General features: G+C 41.6%; 1 pseudogene; it reads right to left on the bottom strand.

Moving 5' to 3' along the window:
• Positions 1-21,499: 21,499 nt before the first annotated feature.
• On the bottom strand, positions 21,500-24,386 carry LOC127617529 (uncharacterized; annotated as a pseudogene).
• Positions 24,387-26,021: the final 1,635 nt, after the last annotated feature.

The following is a 26,021-nucleotide window of genomic DNA, read 5'->3' as shown; positions in this document are numbered from 1 at the left end:
CTCAATGCGTGTAAGGGCCCCGGCCTTAGTTGCTCTATGCGAGAAACATAGAGAGAAAAGAGGCCCGGCCAGGCTTGGTCCGTTCCCAGGTTGGCAGCCAGCACCTTGTTCCCCCCTCCAGGGTAACGATAAGGAATCCTGATGGCTTAAATGGGGCATTGGGGAAGGGTACGTGCAGCCTGATACAGTTGGTCGTCCTGCACGTAAGAATACCTGCTCGCTCCTGTATCAGCAGTTCACGTACATGGCTCTTATAAGTGGACACCTAGTGTCGCTTCTCTGACACAACGTGGAGAGAGCGACAGAAGGGGAACGTCTAGGTTACGTATGTAACCTCCGTTCCCCGATGGAGGGAACGAGACGTTGTGTCTCCCCTGCCACGTCGCTGAGCCGTGCCACTGTTGTGGCCGGACCATTTCCGGCTCCTCAGAAAAATCCTGAATGAACTCCCGTATTTGCGCTGCTTAAATACCCGTATGTCCGGGGGCGGGACATGCAAATACTGGTTGACAACTCTCATTGGCCTTTTTTCATAGTTCAGAGGTGAATATCGGCACTCAAGAGAGACCCCTAGTGTCGCTTCTCTGGGCACAGTCGGGGGCGTTTACCATTTGATTTGATCGTCTCAGCACATTAGCGTATGAATGGTGCACTCTGCTTGTGGGTGTGATCACATTAGAGATAATTCGCTGAGCCAGGAGAAACCGTACATCGCTTTGTTTCATACAGATTACATTGCAGGAGAATATTTGTTTCAATTTGAATTGTTTTATTTAAAAGTAGACATTTTAAGCTTTCTTTAGACATATGTTTCATGTTTGTGTGATAAGTATTCGCAGAGTTTCAGTTCATTTTTGTGACGTGTTTCTGAAATATGCTCGTGAACATAGAGACTGCTTATAGCTCACCCTTTTTATTTTCTTTATTTTACAAAAGGACAAGGTTTTGTTGTTATTGTGAGTGTACACAAATAAAAGTAGACCATTTACAGTCTCTAATGATGTCTTACACTTATCTGTATGCCCAAAAATGACAGAGAATTTTATGTTGTTTCCGCTGTAATGACGAAAAAATCCAACAGGACGCACCGGCGCATCTGTCGACCCCAGAGGGTTAACACCTCTATAATCATGTTTTATAATTGTACCACTTATTTCTATCACTGACATTAATACTACTGTAAAGGGGGTTAAGATGGGCAACGAGGAGGCGAGAACCGGCTTGTCAATATAAATCATATTTATTTCAACTGAAACCAAAAGCACACAAACATAAACACACACATGACGGACATGCCCGTAATTCTCTCTCTCGCGAACCATCATCACCGGCCGCTTTTATCCCTCGCGTGCCTCATCAGGCCAATTGGGGACTGGGCGTGCAGTATTCCGAGCCAGCCCCGCCCCCCTCCGCTCCACAACTATATAATCTATACAGGAATGATCCATTCTCATGCTCTATTTTGAGTATGATCTCCTGATTTTGTATATCTTATTATTTTTTATTTATTTGCTTGTTTGTTTGTCAAATTTGGTATTGTTTAATTATCTTGTTTCTTTTTTTGTTATGTGATTTGTCTAATTGTGCTTATATTGAATTTTCGTCATGAAGGACCCTCTTAAAAACAAGATAGTATATCTCAAGGGGTTATTCCTAATAAAATTATTTCCAACAACTTCCTGCCTCACCTGTTAAGTCGTCACGTCCTAGTGAGGATGGACAATTTGGTGGCTGCATTGTATGTGAACAGGTAATGGGGGCCAACCTCTGCTCTGCAAAGTGCAAAGTCACACTCTCCTCACTTAGGCACAACCATACCTCATCTTACTGCAATCAGTGTATCTTCCAGGGCAGCTGAATCAGGCTGCAGATATGCTGTCAATGGGGGCTCCCTGACCAGGAGAATGGCGTCTCTACCCAGATTTGGTGAGGACCATCTGGGATCATTTTGGAATGGCAAATGTCGATCTTTTCACCTCTTGGGTGTCATCACATTGCCCTGTCTTCTTCTCACTGGAAAAAATCAGGAATCACTGGGGAGTGATGCTTTGTCACAGGAATGCCTCTGGGTCTCTCCTGTATGCTTTCCCCCACATTGGATTACTTCATCCTCTAGTTCAGAGGATACAAACACAGGATGATCCCAAATCCCCCACAATACTTGGGTGCACAAATGCACAGCCATCTGACCCTAGGTGGTGCTATAATAAACACTTTTACATTTTGACTCATATATCTGAGGCCGTAAGCGATAGAATCAAAATCCTCTGATTCCTTGAGTCAAACCCTACAAAAATGTATATCTGATTTCATTTCCGTCTAGAATTTCCGCTTCCACAAGAAAACATTTTTACAATTTCGATTTATTTGAAAAACCTACTTTTTCAAACTTAGGTGTAGGCCATCTACCCGATTCTCACAAAACTTGGTATCATCTACAGACCCTCCTGAAAAAAATGTGCAAAAGAATTTAGATGTCTTGAATATAAGCAAATATGTTTTGGGCATGGCCTATAAAGATTAATTAGCCTGTTTCTTGTGAGCACAATTTTCAAACTTTACAAACTTTGTTCACATGGACAAGAGAACACTGTGAGGTAACATGCCGAGTTAATTTATTTGTGATGCTAGGGAGGCGCTATAACTCAAGAAAATCCTATTTGCTCAAAGCAGGAGAAATGTAAAACCAAAATATCTGCCCACAGCATCCACAGTATATTTTCTGTCAAATTTGAATATTATTGTCATCTCGCCATATGTGCCTGGCCCCTGACAATTGTCACTTGCAGCTACATTTATTATTATTCTGTATATGGTTCTTATGGCAGGCCATAGAACCATTCACAGGAAAGTTATAAAATTTCGCACACATGTAGAGGACAGTCTGCAGTGATACCATAGCAAATTTGGAGTCTTTATCTCAAACACTCTAGTGCCACCAACAGTCCAAATTTTCACTCATGTTTATGCTAATAAGTTTTGAACCAAAAGTTATAGAGACAATACGTCCATATTATTATTGTTATTCTTTATATGGTTCTTATGGCAGCCCATAGAACTTTAAAAAAAAAAATAATAATTATAAGCGTTTCATAAGTTTTATAGGATTTATTTTAAAGTAAACACTGAATATATACAAAGAGTCAATATTTACAGTGTTGGCTCTTGTTCTTCATAACCTCTGCAATTCGCTCTGGCATGCTGGATATCAGATTCTGGGACAAATCCTGACTGATGGCAATCCATTCTTGCCTTATTAGTGCTCGGAGTTGATCACAATTTGTGGGCTTCTGCTTGTCCACTTGCCTTTTGAGGATTGACAACAGGTTCTCTATGGGATTAAGATCTGGGTAGTTGCCTGGCCACGGATCCAAAATTTCAATGTAATATTTTCAGAGCCACTTCATTATTAATCTTGCCTTGTGACATGGTGCTCCATCATGCTGGAAAATGCACAAATCATCACCAAATTGCTCCTGGGTCATTGGGAGAAGTTGCTTTTGCAGGACGTTTTGATACAATTCTTTATTCATGGTAGTGTTTTTGGGCAGAATTGTGAGAGGGCCCTTGGATGAAAAGCAACCCCACACATGGATGGTCTCAGGATGCTTCACTGTTGGCACGACACAGGACTCGTGGTAGCGTTAACCTTTTCTTCACTGGACTATTGATTTTTCGGATGTCCCGAACAGTCGGAAGGGGGCTTCGTCACAGAAAAAACTTTGCACCAGTCTTCTGCTGTCCAAGCCTTGTACTTCATGCTTAATTTCAGTCTGTATTTGATGGGGGTTTTTTTGGAGAGAAGGGGCTACTTTGCTGCCCTTCTTGACACCAGGCAATTGTCAAAATGTCTTTGCGTCACTGTGCGTGCAGATGTACTCACACCAACCTGTTGAGCAAGCTCTGCACTGGTGGTGACATGATTCTGTTCCTGACTCCTCAGAAAGAGGCAGTCCTTGTGCCTGCTGGACTCTCTGGGATGTCCTGAAGCCTTATTCGCTGCAGTTGAACCTCTCTCCTTGACGTTCTTGATGATCTGGTAAATGGTTCGTTCAGGTGCAATATACTTTGCAGCAATTCCCTTGCATGTGAGGCCATTTTGATGCAAAGCGATGATGGCTGCACGTCTTATTTTAGAGGTAACCATTGCTAACAAGAACAATGATTGGAAGCACTTCTTCCCTCCTTTTATAGCAATAAGTCTGCTCGTATAATCCAATCAGAATGATTTTACCTGACTAGTACTCGTTCACACTTTTCCAGGTGCTGCTGATATGATTAGTGTAATGATGTTAGCTGGTCATTTTGTTCCAGGGTAAAAAAACTGTGAAATTTGTGCTTTCGTGATAAGGTTAATTTGTTTAGCCAATGAAGCTTTTTGCAATTATTTAAAATGCATCTGATCACTCTGCACAATAATCTAGAAACAATGTGAATCAATACCACAACAATGAAGTAGAAAACTTTGTGAAACACAACATTTATGTCACTGCCACCACTTTTGGACACGGCTGTAGGCCCCTGTGAGCTTATAACTTTTAATGGCGCTGGTCTATTTTCACGAGACTGACCTCTTTATGTTCCTGAGGACTTGCAGAGTGCAAAAATACCATATTTGCAATGGTTCACCTTATTGCCAGTTGCCATTTTTAAAATTATTTCCAAAGCTACTTGCTTCTAGGCTGTTTGTCCGATAGGAACAAAACCACCACCAGTAGAATAGCTGTAAGCAAGTTCTTTGATATGTGGAGGAATATGGCACAATTTAGATTCTAAGGGCCAAAAACAGGCCAAAATTTGACACACTTACATAAGAGCTCAATCAGAGAACACATAGAAAACGTTGCAGGGCTTGGCCACTTGGTGGCACTATAACAGGAAACAATGTGAAAGTGAGTCATCCAGTTTCTTGTGTTATATTTATGAAAATTATGCCATATTCCTCATGGTCTGCCCTATTGCCTCTCCACCATTTTGAATTTCATTGAAATTATACTTTTGCTAACTCCTCCTACTACAGCAGTCATCCGATCTTGACTTGAAACTTGTCATCATGCTTCTTTGTTTGCTCAAGCTGCCGATGATGGGCTTGACCCAAGATTGCTGCTTGCGGAACATGGCTGCCATTGTCCGTTAACCTTGCCAATTCAGCTATCAAACAAGGTTAACAAAGGCCTATCCGAATGAAAAGCGGTGGACATGTTTGACTCTTTGCCGAGAGGTTTTTTCAAAATTTCAAAAACACTACAGTTCATCCAGCACTGAAAACATCTCACATTTAACATGCCCAGGGGAATGACAGCGGTCGGCATGATCATGAGCCCCTGTGTAGAGGGATGCGGTAGAGTGCTCTCCGCTCCTGATGGTCACAGGCACTGACTCGTGTGTCTGGGCAGCGATCACACCGAGGCAGCGTTTGTGGATGGTTCTTGTTCTCATTGCGATAATATTACCATGGCAACGTTGCGGTTGTGGCTTTCCTTCCTAAGAAGGAACGCCACTCCAGCCGCCCCCCATGTCGCTCTTTCTTACCACGGGATTGTGGATGACCCGGCTGGCGATAGAGGCGATTTGGGGATGGCAGCGGGCTCGGTTTCGCCAGGTACGTCCCCGTGAACCATCCGCCCCCCGACACGCTCGTTGACTTCCGTCCGGGCTCAAGGCAACTGCGGCTCTCCTCACGGCCAGCCTGCCTATCCTCTTGAGCCCCCCGAGCCGGATGAGCTCGCCGCTGCATCGGAGTTGATTCCTTTCTTCCCGGAAGTGCATGATGAGCTGACGAGTTCGTGGAGGACACCCTTCACTATGCCTCTCACTCATCCGCTCTCACTACCCTCAACGGCGGAGCGGCCCACAGGTACACGGCGGTCCCCCAGGTGGACAGAGCGGTTGCGATCCACCTGTGCCCTGAGAATGCCGCCACCTGGTGGGGTCGCCCTGTGCTCCCCTCCAAGGCCTGTAGGATGATGACTTCACTGACCTCCAAAGCCTACAGCGCCACCGGACATGCCGCTTCCGCCCTGCATGCCATTGCCCTCCTGCAAGTCCACCAGGCCAAGGCACTTAAAGAGCTGCACTTGGGTAGTCCTGATCCCGACCTGCTGCAGGAACTGCACTCAGCAACCGACCTCGCCCTCAGGGCCACGAAGGTCACAGTGCGGTCACTCGGGCAGGCGATGGCCACTCTCTTGGTTCAGGAACGTCATGGTCGAGATGCACGAAGGGGACGAAATAGGACTTCGCCCAGCAGTTCTCAGCTGTGAAAAAGCAGACGGAGGCCATATCTCACATCATGCTCCGTCACACCTCCAGCTCTCAGACCCAGCGTCGAGCACCCCACAGGATACGCACACCCCCCTTCTCACGAACCCCTTCAAGGACCCGGAAGGCTCCCAAGCATTCCTAAGACGGTAGGATCTACCACCGCGCCATTCTCCACATGTGACTTAAAAGCCCATGTGATGTATTTCATCACTCTTTACCTCCCCCAGTCTGGGCAGGTGTGGTCTCCGCAGGGTCTTTCCCCCCTGAAAGAATAGGACAACTGGGAAAGATCGCCTTCCCCGATGCATATGATAGCGTTAAGATGGCCCCAGCCGCTTTAACTGTATGCGAGAAACATAGAGAGAGAAAAGGTGTGGCTGGCACGGCCTGCTCCCATGCTTGGCACGTCGCCTTGTTCCCCCCTTTTGGGGGTAAAAAACCAGAAGGCTTTGACGATTTTATGGGGCATTGGGGAAGGGTACGTGCAGCCTGGCACAGCCGGTCGCTTTGGCACGTAAAATACCTGCCCGCTCCTGTGTCAGCAGTACACGTACAGGCTCAGCACATGGCGTGATTTAAATTGGACCCCTAGTGTCGTTTCTTTCACACAACGTCGAAGTGAGTGACAGACGGGGAACATCTGGGTTACGGATGTAACCTCCGTTCCCTGATGGAGGGAACGAGACATTGTGTCCTACCAGCCACGTCGCTGAACCGAGCCACTGTTGCAGCCGAACCTCATTGTTGGCTCATCAGAAAAATCCTGAATGAAACAGACGCATTTCCCTCCCTTTATACCCATATGCCCGGGGGCGGGACATGCAAATTCTGTCTGCCAATTTCTCATTGACCTTTTCTCATAGATCAGAGATGCAAAAGGCTCTCAAGAGAGACCCCTCGTGTCGCTTCTTGGATACAACGTCTTGTTCCCTCCATCAGGGAACGGAGGTTACATCCGTAACCCAGAAGTTTGTCATAGCAAAGGTGGTTCATAGAAACTAGCCTATCCACTTGTTGCTCCAGAAGTGGTGAAAATAACTGATGTATGAAAATTGGGAGAAGGGTCAAATGGATTTACTTGTTACCTAATGCATTCTTAGTTTGATGTAAAAAATAATAATAATAGTAAATCTACACCACATCAAAACAGCCAGTTCAAACGGCAACGGCTTTAAACTTTTATTCCATTATTTCTTTGATTATTTGATTGTTGGTAACATAAAAATAAAGATATTGTAACATTGAAAAGACTGTTTCATTATAGACCTTTTTCACAGACTGCGATGACCAAAGTTTCCACCTTATTTAGATTATAATTTTTAAAAAATTGAGTGTAAGTTTATAACATCATTCTTTGTGTTATATTACCCTGGAATTAGTTTATAAAAACAATCATTATCACAGCAGCGAGGGGGTATTGATTACAGCTGCTGAGAGAATGACAATAAATTTGGCATCTTTTAGCATCTTAAACTACAGCTTTCTAATCATTTTTCTTCTGAAATGTAATTGTAGACTTTTACTCTTAGAGAAAATTGGTAAGTGAAAATAATATTTGCTGTGGTCTCCCATTCTCTCCCATTCACTGCTGTCAAAGTTTACCCTGCAATCGTTTTCTTCCGCGTTCTAAAACCTGGAGTGTGAAAAAGGTCTATTAAAAATACTGCAGCACAAGTGCAGATTACACACATACCGGTTTAATTGCATAGCTCAGCGACGTGATTTAATCATAAGCGTGATCTTTGCGAAGTTACTGCCACCCTGCATTTGTACTTGAAAAAAAAACTAGAACTAGTGCATTGTGACATTTTTCATAGAAATGGTAAATCTGAAAATGTTAATATAAAGCATTTAGGTTCAAATAAGTGGCACTAACCCGTGTGTATTCTGCAAAGTCAGTGGTATGTGTCTGAAGGTGTTTAAAAAGTTGCTGGTGTTTCCCCCTTTGGCTTAAAATCTCTGTTGACATTCCCGGCAGATGGGTTTTCTGGGTCTCATCAGGAAAAACCCAAAATAATTCAAATTCTGCTACATGAATTGTGTTGTGTAAAAAGCCTCTCATCTCCAAAGTTTTACTTAAATCCATATTATCCATTAGGAGACATGACCACCAAATAAACACGCTGGGATTCAGATGTGTGTGTTTGAAGCACGGGAAAACCGCTCATTGAAAAATAAACAACACCATATAAGTTCTCAATTCTAAATAAATATAAGTAAATTCTAAACAGCATTTTGCGCTCTTAAAGGGGCAATGTGTGAAGGGGACGCCACTCAAAAAGACTATATTTTCAATGTTATTGCAGACATAGGTCTGATACAAATGAAGGTTTTAGCAAAAATTATATTTACTACCGCAAATACAACATAACTTACAGTACTACCATATTGACGGAACTACCGTTTAAAAAATACTGTGGCACTGGCAGTATTTTGAAACTTTAGTATTGTGATACCACAGCAATGGTCTATCGTGCAACCCTAATTCAATGTATATGGAATTTTGTTCACAAACATGGCGGCACGGTCATACAGTGATGTCACATGAAACAGGTCAATAAAATACTCAGAAGTCATGAATATTAGTAAACATGTAACAGAAACTTCCCAGACAAAAACATAATTTATAAACACATCGCGATTGGTACACATTCGATTCATTAAAGCATAACAACAGAAAACATACCCACGCATTACAGCAGGTAAACAACTTCACCAAACAGTTAAGAACAGTTCAAATCCACAAGGAGAGTGATTTTATGCCGCTGCTGAAAAGCTGTTGCGACCGCTTCTTGCGCTGGTCACACCACAATTGGACCTTCTCTTTGTGCTTACGGACATGATGAAAACACGTAAGGACAAATGACATATGCTTGCAATTTCACACAAATCTGTTACGACAGCTCTCTGTTCATTATACCTAATGCATTAACTAATGTTAACAAATGGAACATTATTTTAAAGTGTTACCTGTAAATTAATCTGTGAATATTACTTTAGGGCTGTCATGTTTAAATGTGTTTTTGTTCATGTTTTCAGGTCTTTTATTTTGAAGTTAGTTAACTTACTTGTTTAGTCATGTGATTATCCTGTTTCCCTCTTGTTCATGTGCTTTTTTCTCATTGGTTTATAGTCTTGTTATCTTGTTATGAGTTTAGTCTTGTTATGAACCCTGCAGTTTGCCTCATGCGGTTATGCCAGGGAAACCATTCCATGGAGGAATATGTGAAAGACTTCTGCACTCTGGCCAGCAAAGAGGATTGCAATGAGATTGCCCTCAAACACTTTTTCCATTTTGATCTAAATGAGCCCATATCCTCTATGCTGCCTGGAGGCAGATTTAGTTGGATTTTGGGTGAATATATTGACTTTGCTCTTTGATTGAGTGGCTCAGCCTTCACAGTGGGAGTGGCTGATGAGCAACACAGCACTCCTACAGTAACTATCACATCTGAGCCCTCAGCCACCCTGATTTCACCATCGTCCGAGTCCGCCAACCCAGAGTTCCCAGTCATGGCTGACAAGCCAGAGTTCCCCGTCATGGCTGACAAGCCAAAGTTCCCTGTCATGGCTGATAAGCCAGAGTTCCTCGTCATGACTGCCAGAGTTCCCCATCATGGTCCACGAGCCAATGCCTGCCATGGTTCCTGAGCCAATGCCCACGCCTGCCAAAGTCCACGAGACAATGGCCATACCTGCCATGGTCAATGAGCAGGTTCTTGAAGCCTCGTCCATCTCAGAGCTAGCGTTGCAAGCCTCATCCATCCCAGAGCCAGTGTTGTGTGCCTCGTCTGTCCCAGAGCCAGTTCCAGCCCTAGATTTTTATTTTTTTTAATCTGGGGGGCAGCCACTATGGCAAACTGACAGCCAGAATGCCAAGGATCTGCAAAGCTGTCATTGCTGCACTTGGAGGATTTTTTGATGAGAACTCTTTGAAGTAGTTTAAGAACTGTGATCAACATACATTAGTGGCTAGCATATATATATATATAAATATATATTGTTTTTTTCCTGGCATATTTCGATTAAGATCAATATTCCTTTTGTTAAGATCAGTCATTGTGCTGCAAGATACTTAATTGTTCCAAAGCAGAAAGAAAACAGGTTTTGAACATTAAGATGAGTGAATAATGGCAACATCTTCATTTATGGGTGAGCTATTCCATTAAGAACAACAAATCAGATGGGATGAAGTAGATATGTATTCATTCATCAATTTATTTTCAGTCAGAGACACTCAAATTAAGAAGTATTGAGTACATTTATGCATTATATCTGACATCATGCTAAACATCCTGATTCATTTTTCAATGCTTTAATCAAGATCACCATCTTGCTCATGACATATAATCTTTCAGTATACATCTTAAAAGTACAAAATTAGAATAGATCAGAACCATAGAGGGGAAGCAATTATAAAACTCTCTTCATTCATTGGAATAAAATTAAGTACAAAATCAATGAGCAGTAAAAAGCAATATACCTTTCTGGCTGAGTAATACATCCAATGTTGCCAAGTTGCTAACACTCTGCAATCATGAAACCATACATTGTCTGATTCATATAATAAAAGCTTTTTCACATACATCCAAAACTCTCCTCATTTGTTCTTCTGACTGCTTATTTAAGTATTATTATTTTTGTATAAATGTGTTGAAACCTTTAAACACTCACCACACATTCACAGATTACAGATTTTCATAAACTTTGAGTTAACATAGCCAAATAAGTGGCCCTTAGCATCACAATTTTCCCTGCTTTCTGTGAACTGCTCCTCTGGTAATGACCATTGGCTTAGGAGATAAGAAAACAAGTGTACAATCTCTAACTCCTCAAGCAATGGTCTTTAAATTGTGCTTGAATGGAATCTGGGCATTTTGCTTCTTGCATTTGTTCAGCCAACCCAGACCAATCCTCCAGTTAAATTTTTGTAATATATTGACATTTTCTTGTAAATGGTATGAGCTAATTTCATGCTTCAATTGTTTCTTCTCCATAACATCTGCCTTGAAGCAGTAATAACAAGGAAACATATTATTTTGTGTTTAAAAAGTACCATGTAGCTATAGACTTAGGCCTAAGAATAGTTACCAAAAATAATCAAATAAATGAAAAATAGACTTGGGCTTTTGAAATCAGACCTTCCAACAATACTCAACCTCTTAGTACTCCTTTTCATATAGAAAAATAGACAACCATGTTCAGTGCGACTGATTTATTGATTGAGACTTGTATTCTACAGTGCATGAGAATCTGAACAGAATAAATTCCAGAATTATATTAACATCTGCACAATTATTAAGATACCAGACAAATCAGACTTTAGAAAGATGAGACAAGATGTGTATCAATCATAAAAACAAGAATCTGAATCTGAATGATCATGTATCTCAATTGTAGACATTATAGGCAAATAACCTCATACAGCAGTGAGCAGGCGATCTAATGATCTTCCCTATACAGTAAATGGTGAAGGTAAGCTACTGCCATATGGCCCACAATTTGCATACTGTCAAGTCAAGATACAAATCCAATGGCTATCAAGTAGACATTTATTCTATATACACATCTGTAACAGTTTGGGAAAGGAGGATCTGGGAACCACTTTAACAATCAACAAAACTTAAATGAGACACCAACATAAACTGAAAACACAGCAACATAAACAAACAGAGCGTTCATGTGTGTCTGTCTTTCTCTCTCTCTCTCTCTCTCTCCCCCCGGCGTCCATGGTGTCCCCGGCTTGTCCCTTATCTCCATCCCACTGATTAGGCAATTCAGCACCGGGCATGTATCCTCATGGCGCGGCCATGCCATCCTCCTCGTCACAATCCTACACCACCTGATTCAGGCCAGGGCGCCATCCGGAAGGGCTTATACCGCCCCCATCTCTGGAGGGGAGACGCTGCTCTTCTGGCCGTTCTGCCACCCGATGGTCTTCCCAGCCTCCTTATAGTTTGTGAGAGATGAGAGGAGGGAGGGGGAGAGAGAAAGAGTGAATTGGAGAGACTGAGAGAGGAGAGAGAGAGAAAAGAAAACACTCTTCTTCGACTCCCTTGGGCACACCGCTGTGGTGAACATCAGTTAAGATGGCATTCCAGGGACCAGTTTATGGCAGGGCCCCTCTCTAACTGCCAGAGTGGAAGAAGATGTGCCACACTGTGATTGGATCCTTGGTGAATGAACATATACAAATGTTCACATCAGATAAGATGCTTAGACAGCTACTAGACACTTCTTACAGGGCAAAAAGGGGGAACTTCTGCCCCGACCTAATCATTCCTAAGGTAGGCAAGAACTGCCATAAATTCCTTCAGGACCTACCAGATGCAAAGCTATTTATCTATGCATACCTTAAGTTTGGGGACCTCAAATTAATATAAACTACACCACATCCACTCCATTTCATGCAAAGCACAGTTTATGTTAATGGTTGTTGACTGTTAACACAAAAGTTCACAGGACAGACCTATTAACCGATAAACGAATGCATGGAAGATGACTTAAACGTTTCTTATCGTGTTTGGTCTCTATCTGTTCTAGACGATGCCTTAAATAATTTTGGTAAAGAAATAATGCATGGGTAAAATGTTAAAGACACTATTTTGGCACTGTACTTCATGCTATGCAAATGAGTTCCACACTAGGGTGGGCAGCACCGTGGCTACTTCAGACACCAGTGGCCAATAACACTCCAGGATTGGAAAGGTGCCAGATTTCAATCTCCTCCTCATAAAGGGATAAATATGTCCCCAGGGTAGACACACCCTCGTGCTGCGTTTCCAACTCGACGGGGAAGGAGACATATGCAGATTCACCACGTCCTGAGTTTTTGAGCTGACGAGGAAAGAGGCTGCAGGGGGTGGTGTTGTAGTGGGCTAAAGGACTAAACTGTTAATCAGAAGGCTGGTTCGAGCCCCACAGCCACCACCATTGTGTCCTTGAGCAAGGCACTTAACTCCAGGTTGCTCCAGGGGGATTGTCCCTGTAATAAGTGCACTGTAAGTCGCATTGGATAAAAGCATCTGCCAAATGCATAAAAGTAAAAGTAAGATAGATGAGGTTAAGCTTTTGCAAGCAAAACCTTTTATATTTATTTATTGCTATATTGCTGCACTCTATCTGAAAAAGGGCCCCAGCATTGAGGGACATTATCAGACCCTTACGGCCCCTCCAGCAGCACACCCCAGTCCACAAAGGACCTCTGACCAGCACAAAGGACCTCTCTCTCTCTCTCTGGCATCCCCGGCTCTTCCCTTATCTCCCTCCCGCTGATTAGGAAACTCAGCACCAGGTGTGCATCCTCACTGTACGGCCACACCCTCCTCCACGTCACAACATCATGCATAAACTTTTTATTTAGAAGACCATGGTGAGGAGCATTAAAGGTGGTAAATCAGATTCAGTGGGGAATATATAAAAGGGAAGTTCACATGACTCGCTTCAGCATTGCCATATACATTGAAGTCTATGGTCTGAAGCGTCATCTTTAGCATTGCCCCGGCATGCAAACAATTTCAACTGTGACCTAGTTGCCGCTGATCTTTCGAGGTGTCAGCCAATGAAAACTGGACAATCGGCATATATGCCATGTCTGTCTTTGCAATTCCAGGTCCAGCTTTACACCATAGTGATCTTCATAAGTTTTTACTACAGTAATGTCTTTTAGAGTAGCCTAAAAAGCAACATGAAATATTTGAAAACTGTAAAAATGTATGAATTAATTATATGGAATGTCTCATTTATTTTTATTAATAGATACTGTATTTACCTTAGTATTTCCAATTGTCCAGAGGCCACTCCAATCCAGGTACGTGTATCGACTCTTTAAAATGACAAATGTATGCATGACTACACCACACATCTGGATATATGGCTGTAATAGCTTGAAAATATAGAAACATCTCTTTACAATAGCTCAGTTTACAATAGCACAACGTTAAGTGTGCCAGGCAAATATTGCCAACGTTTTTATTTCAAGGCACAATTTATTATAATCATTATTTACATAGAACAGAGGCTGAAAAGAATGAGAACAACTTAATATAAATACACATGTGGTTATTAATTAATGGGGAGCAACTCCAGTTTAACAAGGACATTAAAGCTAAAGCTAATATTGGCCCATCTATAATTAGTCAGTGTAAGACAAGTCATTTGTCTTATACATCACAAGACTCCATTAGCTCAACCTCATCAAACAATGGCTCGACTGGTGTCACCTTTTCTGTGAGAAACACAGCTCTTATCACAGTTTGGAAACTTTTTTCAGAGACAAAAAGAAAGTGCTGGTGAGTGCACTTAAGATACAGTGATAAGGGAGTCACAGAATTCCCAGAAATAGTGCTTTCAACTATGCCTCAACAAACAGAGGAAAATACATTTTATTTGAAGCTGAAAGATACGAGAGAACATTAGGCACCTTCGAAACTTACAACACTTTGAAGGTTCAATAAAAGCCTTTACTTACTGTATTTACACAGAGATTAAGTGACTATTCTTGAAACTACTTGTTCTGAATATATACTCATATCAGATTTTACTACCAAGGCCCTGATTCACTAAAGGTTTGTTGGTATAAAAACACATGCAAGATTGATAACACAGAAAAAAAAATCAGATCTGTTTTAATAATATAGTATACAAAATATTGCATCTAACAGATCAGCAAAATACTGAGTCTTGGTAGTGTGTCTAGTAAAGTAGAAGTGTGTAACCTTATATTGGGTCTCTGTGGCACTGTAAAGTTTCCTCTTTTTATTTTAAAGGCCTGTCCAGCCTGAAACAACAACACTGAATCAGGCAATGGCGAGAGTTAGGGGAGGTGGGTGTATTTGAAAAGCTTTAAGGATTATGTAATTTGGTAATTTGTAATTTTCATGTCTTCGTTATAGTACAAAAGAAAGGTTAAATAGTTAAAATTGTACCAGCAAATTGATTAATCAAGCCTAAAAGTAATTTCAGAGAGTTTCTGTGTGTGCAAATTAATACAACTAAAAGGCAAGTGTTAATGTGATTTAATACAATGGTTTCTGTCACAGAGAATACGTAAGCATACCCAAAGCTGCTGGATTGCAGGCATCATTGTGATATACATTATAATTACTTTTGTGAGCAGTTGTTATATTCAAAATTATAAAACTCAAGATCATATGTGCAATAAAAAATATGAGTGTTTAGAACTTATTTGCTCAATTATTCTTCAAATAAATTATTGTAAGGCACCCGCTATATATCCAGAAGTGCCCACGCAATTTGTTAGACTGGACAACAAATTAGTACCCTTCATATAGGATACTAGTATATCAAGACCTTACATTTTTTAGAGTGTGTATCAATTTCAGATGAATTCAGTCAGGCGCATGCAATGTCCAAGATGGAAGAGAAGTTCTACCAGGTCTTTTTCTTCTTTTCATTAAACATAAAGGTAAACAAAAATTATTTACTGAGGTCTCTAAGAGTCAGTTTTTTGTGAATTTTCACATCAGTTCTAAAATAGCTGAAAACAAATTTCAGCCATTGCTGCTTTATCCAGTTATGATGCCTCATTTTTGCTAGAGGTAACAGAACTCAGTTTAAAGCCACAGTAAAATATTGAGTGGAAATATTTTGAGTTCAAACAACCACACCATCTATTTGAGATAGAAAAATAAAAATGAAGGACAAGGATTTGCCTTGATGTTTTAGAGAGAAAACTGAACAACGAAGACGAAGTATGAAGTAAAGCTTTTCATCATCATCATAGAATGACAGTAACACACACCTGGAAGGGTTTTTGTCTCTCTACATCATTTGGCTGTACTGTTTTCGACCATGAGATGCACATCCTGTGGGAAACATCTCACCTTGAGGAAATCAAATGATTTATGGATGGAACCTTGGGGACCATAAAAGCAAGACATGTTCATCAAACTCCTTTAAAGTTGTATTCAGACATCTGGACATAACAAAGGGTTCATCTCTTATGATTGAATGTCTGAGCACTCTGTAATGTTTTGGGTTTCTCTTATACTTGTTATGATGACAATTTTGAAAGTAAAGAAAATCTTGAAATCAAAGAAAATTGAAAAGAGTCCTGTTATACATTTTTTTTTATTATTTTAATATGTTCCTTGAGGTCCACTTATAATATTAAAGTTTTTTTGCACAAAACAGAGTCATATATATATATATATATATATATATATATATATATATATATATATATATATATATATATATATATATTTATATACTTACTTTAGATACTCCGTCTGAAACGGTCAGATTTTATGCTCCTTTTCTTTTAAGACTTCACATTAAACACCCACTGCTCTTGACTGACCAGCTATCTCCTTCCCATCTCACTGCTTACCACTACTGGGTGGGGCTACGGAAGTGATAAGGTAAAAAAGACATTGATATGTTGTTGTAAAGGTGGTCAGATGAAAATTTGTACCACATTGTGACATAACAATGTGGAGGAAGTAGAGAACGAGAGTTTGAGTGCTTGGTTTAAACAAATGCTGTTTTTGCATTAACGAAGGAAGTTTTGATTTCTAAAATGTACATGAATGAATTTATAGTACATTGAACTCTAACATGTCATTTAGTTCCTCTTGATATTACCCCTGACAGGTGCAGTTTATCCAAGTGATGGAGACTAAGCTCATCTCACACGCGATGCATTGAATGACAAAATGACCTTAACTCTTTGTCAAAATGCAAAAAAACAGTAAATAATTCCATTGTCAATCGCAAAAATGTAAATAAAAATACAATCAAATTATTAACAATTAAATCATTTAAAATACAGTTTTCTGGCTTTTAAGAAATAATTTTGAATGGTTCCGCCAGTTCACTCACCATTGTCAGATGTGGCAAATTGATGTGTTCCTAAATTTGGTCAATCAAGAATGGAGAAACTTGCTTACATTTAAAACAGGCCTGCGTCACTTTTTATGATCAAGGTACACACTGACAGAGCTAGATAGAGTTAACTACAAGTAGTGCAAAAAAAACCATCACAAACCCTTATAACTACACGTTTGAGTATGTTGCTGTCGCTGATGCTCTATAAAAAATGTCATTGCATCTCAAGCTTACAACTGCACAAAGGGTTACAAGTAAGGAATTCCATCCTTACTCTAACGTCAGAGTGGAGCCTTCGATTGACCGATGTCCTGAAAGTGAATCTCATCTAAAATCTTAAGTGCCTTCCCCATTCTCCCTTTCCGGAATCACTGGATTATTCATCGAAAAACAGCAAAGTGAGACAAAATATGCCCCAAGTGGCAGGAATACTGAGTACACTGAATTCTTTGAGACAAAGAGACAACATCAAAGCTTTTAGGCAAGGGCTCATTTCAGTTTTTGCCTTTTATTTTCAGCATTGATTAATTTCTCAAACTGCTTATCAAAACAATTTCTTCCTGGAATGCAAGCACCAAACAAAATCCATTGATCAAAGACTCATTTACCATCATTTACGAGAGAGAAATCTAAGACGAAGTTCCATCTGAGAAGTGCCAAGTCTAATGGAACAGCTGCATGTGAAATTTACTGAAAATGATGGAGTAGCTCTCACCTACGGAATTCTGAAATTCTACGGAATGTCACAGCTACAAAAGTTATTCAGCGTCTTGTAGCCTTTGTATACATGATTTGTACCTGAACCTAAAATTAGTTTGAGAAATATTTGTGTCATGCACAAATCAGTATTCAATATCGCTATTCACACATTCAAAATTCAACATTGAAAATCCTGGATTCAAATTTGTATTTAAACCTGGAAATGAAAAAAAAAATTGGATTTTGAACAAAGAATCAATATGAATGTGGAGTGGGACGTGGTCGTGTGTCTGACATGGGGAAGAGAGGAAGCGGTAAGGGCCATCACCTGGTGATTACTGATGCTTAGAAAGGTGTCTGTGTCTCATTACAGTGACGGCTTGAAAAGGCTGCAGAATACAATGGAGAGACAGCGACAGAGAAACATGAAGTTGTTAAGCTAAAGTGCATGTTTATTGTTAAGCTAACGTGCATGTTTGTTGTAAAGCTAAAGTGCATACGTTCATTGTGAATTTGAAATCGCGGAATAAAAAGCTGACTTACCTGGACAGCTACCCCACTTCCTTTTGGCTGGAACATTTGCAATGACATGCTGTACAACGAATAAGAAATATTTTGGATTCTGTTCTATTTCTGTAATTTCGGTTAATTTTCAAATTTGACTTTTCACTCAAGTCAAGTGAATTTTATTTGTATAGCACCTTTCACAACACACATCATTTAAAAGCAGCTTTACAGAAGATCAGGCATTAACAGATGAAAAAAATTTAATGTCTATAATGTCAATGAATCATCATTGTGTAATTAGATAAAATACGATTGTTAATCGTGTTTAAAAATAAGTCATTAAATAATAATTGTATTAATAACCCCAGTGAGCAAGCTGAAGGTGACTGTGGCAAGGAACACAAAACTCCTTAAGATGTTGATTAATGGAGAAAAATAACCTTGGGAGAAACTAGACTCACTGTGGGGGCCAGTTCCCCTCTGGCTAGCATCATGAATATAATGTAAATATTACTTGTGTAGTTAAAGTCATGGTTTAAATTTATTAAACTAAGTATGTGTTAAGGGTCAGTGTTTAAACATCGATTTTGTTTAAACTGTAAGATTAATGACAAATGTCTTTGAAGTCCATCCTGGATTAACTGCAGAAGTTCACATAGATGCAATTGTCCTTGTTATTTGGCTGATGAAGCCTTTTTTTGACAGTTGTTAGTCTATGCATTCCATTTCAAGATCTTAGTCCATCAATAGACCAAGTTGATGCAGGCAGAGATCAGGGATGTGAAACGCAGTTCAACCTTGCCGGTAATTTCGGTGAGCTTCGGTGTGGTCCATCCTAAATCCAAGGTTCAGACAATGGCATATGAAGTATCCCATGTCTTATGGTTGGAGTTGGCATCAGTTCATCCACTGAAGTCCATGATAATAGACTGAAGTGATGTTTGGCTGGCACCGGCTGCATTTAGTCATCATCATTCCGTGCTGGATCCAGCCGGTTCTGGTGACTTCAGGATAGGAGTCCCGAGGTTGAGACAGGGAAACAAATAAAATAATATAAGCATAGATGCCATTCAATTTATTGCAGAGTTGTAAATCATGATCAATGTTTCTGGTTTCTGGTTCCGGCAGACTTTACTGAAGCAGCCTAAATGTGGGTTGGAGGATCAATTAGGTGTTTGCCTGGTTAAATAGATGAGTCTTTAGTCTAGACTTAAACTGAGAGAGTGTGTCTGCATCTTGAACAGTGTTAGTGAGACTATTCCATAGTTTAGGAGCCAAATATGAAAAGGATCTACCTCCTTTTGTGGATTTTGATATTCTAGGAACTATTAGCAGGCCAGAATTCTGCGATCGTAATGCTGCGTAATGCGTAAAGCGCTCTGGCTGCTGCATTTTTAACCAATTGAAGTTTATTAATTGATCTTGCTGGACATCCTCCCAGTAATGCATTACAATAATCTAGTCTTGAGGTCATGAATGCATGAATAGGTTTTTTGGCATCAGCAACAGAGAACATGTGCCTTAATTTAGCATTATTTCTTAGGTGGAAGAATGCTGTTCTACAAACATTGGTAATTTGATTTTTAAAGGACAGATTGGTATCAAATATAACACCTAATTTCTTCGCTGTTGAAGATGATGTAACAGTACATCCATCGAGAGTCAAATTATATTGTAGTGGCTTATTTGGGAGGGATGAGTTAGAAGGGGAGTTTAAAGATTTGAGAAAAGTGAGGGGGGGGTGTTGAAAGGATGAGTTAGAAGGGGAGTTTAGAGACTTGAAGAAAGTGAGGGGGGGTTGAAGGGATGAGTTAGAAGGAGAGTTTAGAGACTTGAGGAATGTGAGGGGGGGTTGAAGGGATGAGTTAGAAGGGGAGGGTTGGGTGGGGTCGAGAAACTGAGACAAACGGAGCTGAGGAGGTTGGTTCAGTATAAGTGCGTTGACGGGCAGAAGCTGACTGGTTGAGGCGTGGTCCGCTCCCGAACTTTAGTTAACTTGTTAACTTCATTTCACTAGTAAAGACCACGCCTCAACAATGAAGATGAAGTATTTTTATTGAAAGGTCGTGTTTGGATGAAATAGGGAGGGAAGGATGTTGAGGTCCTCGATCCGGCTGATCGATGAGTCTTGGCGGGGAGACTCAGAGTGGGGGCTTCGTCTCGCTAGGTAGCAAGCCAGGTGGCTGGAAGACCCCCAAAGTTTTAAATGAGCAGATACAGGCTTGAGCTTGACGGAGATCATTGAGATTATTGCGGATGTATGAGCGATATGCTTCGGATGACCAGCGACCTAGAACTCTGATCGTTTCATCCGAGATACCTGTGCTGGCGGCCATGGTGGCTGCTCCGATCCGGAAGGAATGGATGGAGTAGTGTTCGGGAGATATTCCGGAGACGCTGAGGATATTTTGAAAGTGTTTGTTAAACCAGAATCTTGTAGCCATTTTTTTGTTCTCTGCGAGAAAGAGTGGTTCTTGAGGTAATGAATGGTTGGCATATCTGGAAAGAATGTATTTGGAAAGTGGCTCGTATGGACTGAGAAAGGAGTCGAGGCGAAAAATGTAGATGGGGAATGACTCTCCTAGTTGGTCGGTTTTACTTTTCTTCAGCGTGTATATGAGGGAATCTGAATTATGAGCTGTGATGTCTGAAAGGCTTGGATGAATAGCGGGGTTGAAGGCAGAAGTAGATGGGGTGAATTCCGAGCACCTCAGGAAGCCGAAAAATGCGAGGAGGTACATGGACTCCAGCGTTTTGTCGACCAAAGGACTCAAGTAGCCCGAGCGTAGCGTGAGGATGCATTGGCTAAGAAGGTCTGAAGTTAACGGCAAGCATTTAGAGAGGGGGACGGGTTCGTGTTTCTGTAGACCTTTGATGAGCATTGACACGTGAGAATGAGAAATGGAGTGGCATGGGTTGCCGGTAGCGAGTTTGTGGATAAAGTTGATTCCGGATAGGTAGGTTTGAATGGAGGATGCACAGATTTTTTGATTGGAATGGGCATGATTGACAAAGTTGCAAATGGACCAAACCTCTGTCAGGGGAAAAGGGAGTCCGTAGAAGGTGTGGTATGCCTTGAAACAGTTCCAACCAGTCAGGTAAGCAGAGAGGGTACTCTGAGCGAGGCCGTCGAGGATCGCTTCCCGTGAAGCGTTTGAAAGATCTTCCAATTGTGGATTTAGTTGAAGATGGAGGCTGAAAACGGTGGAACTGGCGTGGGATGGATATCTGATTCTGGAGCCAAGGTTCTGAACTTCTGGAAGGAAAAACGAGACAAAGAGTCAGCAATGGTATTGTGGTAGCCAGGAACGTGAGCTGCTCGAATGAGAAACTGGTGTTGGGCGGATATTAGTGTTAGTCTGCGAACAAACGGCATGATGGCTTGAGAACGAGATCGGCCTTTATTTATGATTTCGACTACTGCCGAGTTATCGGAGTGAATGAGTATGGAGTGTCTGGACCATTCGTGCCCCCAAAGGATGGCTGCTATGATGACGGGATACATTTCATAGAGTGCGGATGATGGGGGAACGTCTGATTGTTGGACAAAGCGTCTAAACTCAGGCGGCCATTCGGAAGCGAACCAACGACCGCTGTAGTATCCCCCGAAGCCGGTGGAAGGCGCTGCGTCTGTGTACAGCTGAATGTCTTCTGGTTGAGTGATGTAGTCGTTATAGAAGAAGGATATGCCGTTCCATGAATATAGGAACTTTTGCCAGAGGTGCATTTCCATTTTACAAGCTTTGTCCAGAGTGACTTTGTGATGGAGAGAGGGGATTGTTGCTGCTTTTGTTAGGAGATTGGAAAGGAAACATTTTCCTTGGGGAATTATTCTGATGGCGTAGTTAAGGTGACCAAGGAGCGCTAACAGTTGTTGCTTTGTGCACCTGACTGCTAGAAGATAATTTGATAGGAGCAGTGATATGCAATGTATTTTCGTGGGAGGAAGAGATGCTTGGAAGGTGACGGAGTCTAAAGTGATACCTAGAAACTCGATAGAAGTGTGTGGCCTTTGACTTTGATGAGGGTGGAAAGCCCTGAGTGGGGAGGTGCTGATGGGGGTGTGATGATGAGGAAGTCGTCGAGAAGATGGAGGACATAGGGAAGCTTGTAGTTATTGATGAGGATCCAGCATAAGGCCTCTGAGAGGGAGTCGAAGATCTTGGGGCTGCTTCTACAGCCGAAGGCAAGGCGCACTGCAAAATAATAGGCTCCTTTCCAGAATATTCCAAAGTAACGCCAGAAATCTGGGTGAATGGGCATGACTTTGAAAGCGTTGGTGATGTCTGCTTTAGAGAGCCATGCTCCGTGGCCTGCCTTGCGGATGAGAGTGATGGCGTGGTCGATGGTTGCATATTGCATAGAGAAGTCGGGGGCTGGAATGATGCTATTAATACTAGGAACGTTAGTGCCGTGGGGAGAAGAGAGATCGATGATTAATCTCTTTTTTCCGGAGTATTTCCTAGTGGCGAAGCCAATGGGGCTAACGCGGAATGGAGAAAATGGAGGCTCTTTGAATGGCCTATCATGAAACCTTGCTGGACGACTTTGGCTATTAGCGTGTCGACTGTGTCTGACTCAGAGAGTGCGGACTGCAGGTTATGTGGGGAACAAAAAATTTCTGGATGTATTTCTATACCTGGATGGAAACCGTTTTTGGTAAGGAAGTCGACAAACTCTCTGTCGGGGTGATCCAGTAAGGCGGTGGCTAGGGCTTTTACCTTAACTGGTGTACTGAGATACTTAAGTAGTCAGTCTGGTAGAGCGGTTGGGTTGTGGGGGCAAGAGTTCCTTGCGTGGGCACCGCCGCAGAAGGAGCAGGTGTGAAGGAGTCTGCAGTTGGAAAGGGAGCAGCCAAGGTGGTTGAAGTTGTTACATACCATTCTGCTGCTGTAACCGACCTGCTGCTTGAGTGGCGAAAAGAACATGGTAATTGTAGAAGCCTGTCCCTCCAAAACGTACGGCCATGTCTAGTATGACTGATAGGTAGTCGTCTAGCTTGGTCCTTCGATCTGATAGGATTTGTAAGCGTAAGGATGAAGAAACGGGGGAGGGTCGATGAATTGATGAAGCTGGGCGAGGAGGTGGTGCTGCTGTAGCGAGGTTATACGGGCTACTGTTTATTGACAGGATGTGAGGGTATTGGAAAGGGGTGGAGTTAGGATGGGTGAGGGAGGGGAAAAGGGGTGGATTAGTTGGAAAGAAAGAAGAAATAGGATGAGGTTGAAAAGGTCCATTGAGAGGTAGATTTCCAGGGTATACTGCAAAGGAAACTTGATTTTGGTAGGTTGATGGAGAGGAACTAGGAATGACGGGAGCCGTGCTGCTATTAACGGCTGAAGGAAGGGTAGAGGAATGGATGGTGGGATGAAAGGATGTAAGTGCGTGAGGATTTGAAGCTGTTTGTGAGCATAGGGATGAAAAGAAGGATGTAATGATCTGGGAAAGATCTGAGGTAGAAGGAGCAGATAATGCTGGAATTTGCGCTTGGACTCCACTAGGTGGCGCGGATGCTGCTGGCTGAGGCCGCTGTGGAGGAAGCGTGGTGACGTCACGAGTGATGTTGGGAGGATCGCGTGAGAATGCCGGATGTGTTGGGGGCTCGGGGTTTGTAGTTGCTGATGTGTTGTTGGATGCTGTATAAAGTTGAAATAATCTTTATTTATTGTCGGAGCGGCTGAAGCGGATGCCTTTATCCTTGAGAGCTCGCTGAAGGCGGGCCACGGTCCAATCTTTAATGCTGTTCTTTGGAGACATGCCGTGAACACGAACGCGAGCTCACCTTGGAGGACTGCGGGTGGATGAATGAGAGAGATGCTGTTCACGAGGAGATCGATCGCGACCGTGCCTGTGGCGATCTCTGATAGTAGCTCTCGTGAGTGGGGAAGAGCAGTCCTGTGATCGAGTCGGGGTTGGAGAAATCTCCGACAGTGAGCTTGGATGGGAATGCCCGCGGGTTTGAGGAATAAGAACAGCGGAGCGCAGCCGGTGTGGAATTTGGCTGTGTGAGGACTGTTGGGACGATTTCCTGGGTGAAGGATCGTTTGTTCGAAATAAATCTTCATCTGATTCGGAAGGGTTGATCTGAAGCTTGGGATCCATGGTAAGTGAGACCGTCGAGAAACTGAGACAAATGGAGCTGAGGAGGTTGGTTCAGTATAAGAGCGTTGACGGGCAGAAGCTGATTAGTTGAGGCGTCGTCCTCTCCCGAACTTTAGTTAACTTGTTAACTTCATAAACGGGAGATTTGAAATCAGTTTATAATTAGCCAGATCTCCTGGATCAAGTTGTGGCTTCTTAATAAGCAGTTTGATAACTGCCATTTTAAAGTTTCTTGGGAAATGTCCTAAGCATAGCGAGGAGTTAATAATATTAAGAAGAGGTTCTGAAATTACAGGAGATACCTCTTTTAAGAGCTTAGATGGTATAGGATCTAACAAACATGTTGTGGCTTTTGATGTTTCGATAAGTTTTGTTAGCTCTTCATGACCTATGACAGAGAAGGATTGAAGTTGCACATGAGGAAAATTATTAGACACTGTTTTCTGAGGTGCTATGACAGCTAATTCCAATTTTATTTCTTATTATTTAAATTTTATCTGTAAAGAAATTCATGAAGTCATTACTCTTGTGCTGCGACGTAATATCTGGTTCTGTTGAGGCTTTATTCCTAACCAGTTTAGCCACAGTACTGAATAAACATTCACATTGTTGTGGTTGTTTTCTATGAGTTTACTAAAATATGCTGACCTGGCAGCTTTTAGTGCCTGTCTGTAGCTACAGACACAATCTTTCCATGCACCACAAAAATATTTTATATTTTTCCACATGTGCTCCATTTTTATGGACTTTGTTAATTTACATTCATCCCATAAATATTTTCATTCTGACTTGACTTGAATTCACATTTAAAGAGATAGTTCATTTAATTGTCTTACCCTCATTCGATCCAAGATGTGTATGACCTTCATTTTGTTTCTGCAGAACACAAACAAAAAATATTTTCAGAAGAATAATGCTGTTATGTAGGTCAATTCAATGTAAGTGAATTGTGGCCAGAATTTTGAAGCTCATAAAAGCACATAAATGCAGCACAAGCGTAATACATAAGGCTCCAGTGGTTTCAACCAATGTCTTCTAAACAGATCCAATTGGTTTTAGGTGAGAATAGACCAAAATATAACTCCTTTTTCGACTATAAATCTTGACATTAGCAGTGTCCTTGGCGATCAGGATTTCAAGCTTGATTACACCTTTAGCACCATCTAAGGCTCTGCACATGTCAAGCACTATAAAGTTAAATCAAGCTTGAAATCATGATTGTGCCTAGAGATTGCAATGGCAAGATATTCAGTAAAAATTAGTTACAATTTGGTTTGTTTTCACCCAAAATGAACCGAATCGCTTCAGAAGACATGGATACTACCAATGTAGTTTGTTTTCCTCTTTTGTAAGTCGCTTTGGATAAAAGTGTCTCCCAAATGAATATATGTAAAAGTAAACGTATGGCTATACTCCCTTAATGTGCTTTTTGTAGCTTGAAAATCTGGCCACCATTCACTTGCATTGAATTAACCTATAAAGCTGAAATATTCATCTAAAAATCTTTGTATGTGTTCTGCAGATGAAAGAAAGTAAAACACATTTGGGATAGTATGAGGGTGAGTAAATGATGAGCACCACCAATCAAATAAGTTGCC

Source organism: Xyrauchen texanus, chromosome 24, assembly GCF_025860055.1.
Source record: "Xyrauchen texanus isolate HMW12.3.18 chromosome 24, RBS_HiC_50CHRs, whole genome shotgun sequence".
NCBI classification, from domain to species: domain Eukaryota; kingdom Metazoa; phylum Chordata; class Actinopteri; order Cypriniformes; family Catostomidae; genus Xyrauchen; species Xyrauchen texanus.
The sequence above is the reverse complement of the archived record's forward strand: the minus strand, read 5'-3'. Positions and strand labels throughout refer to the sequence as shown.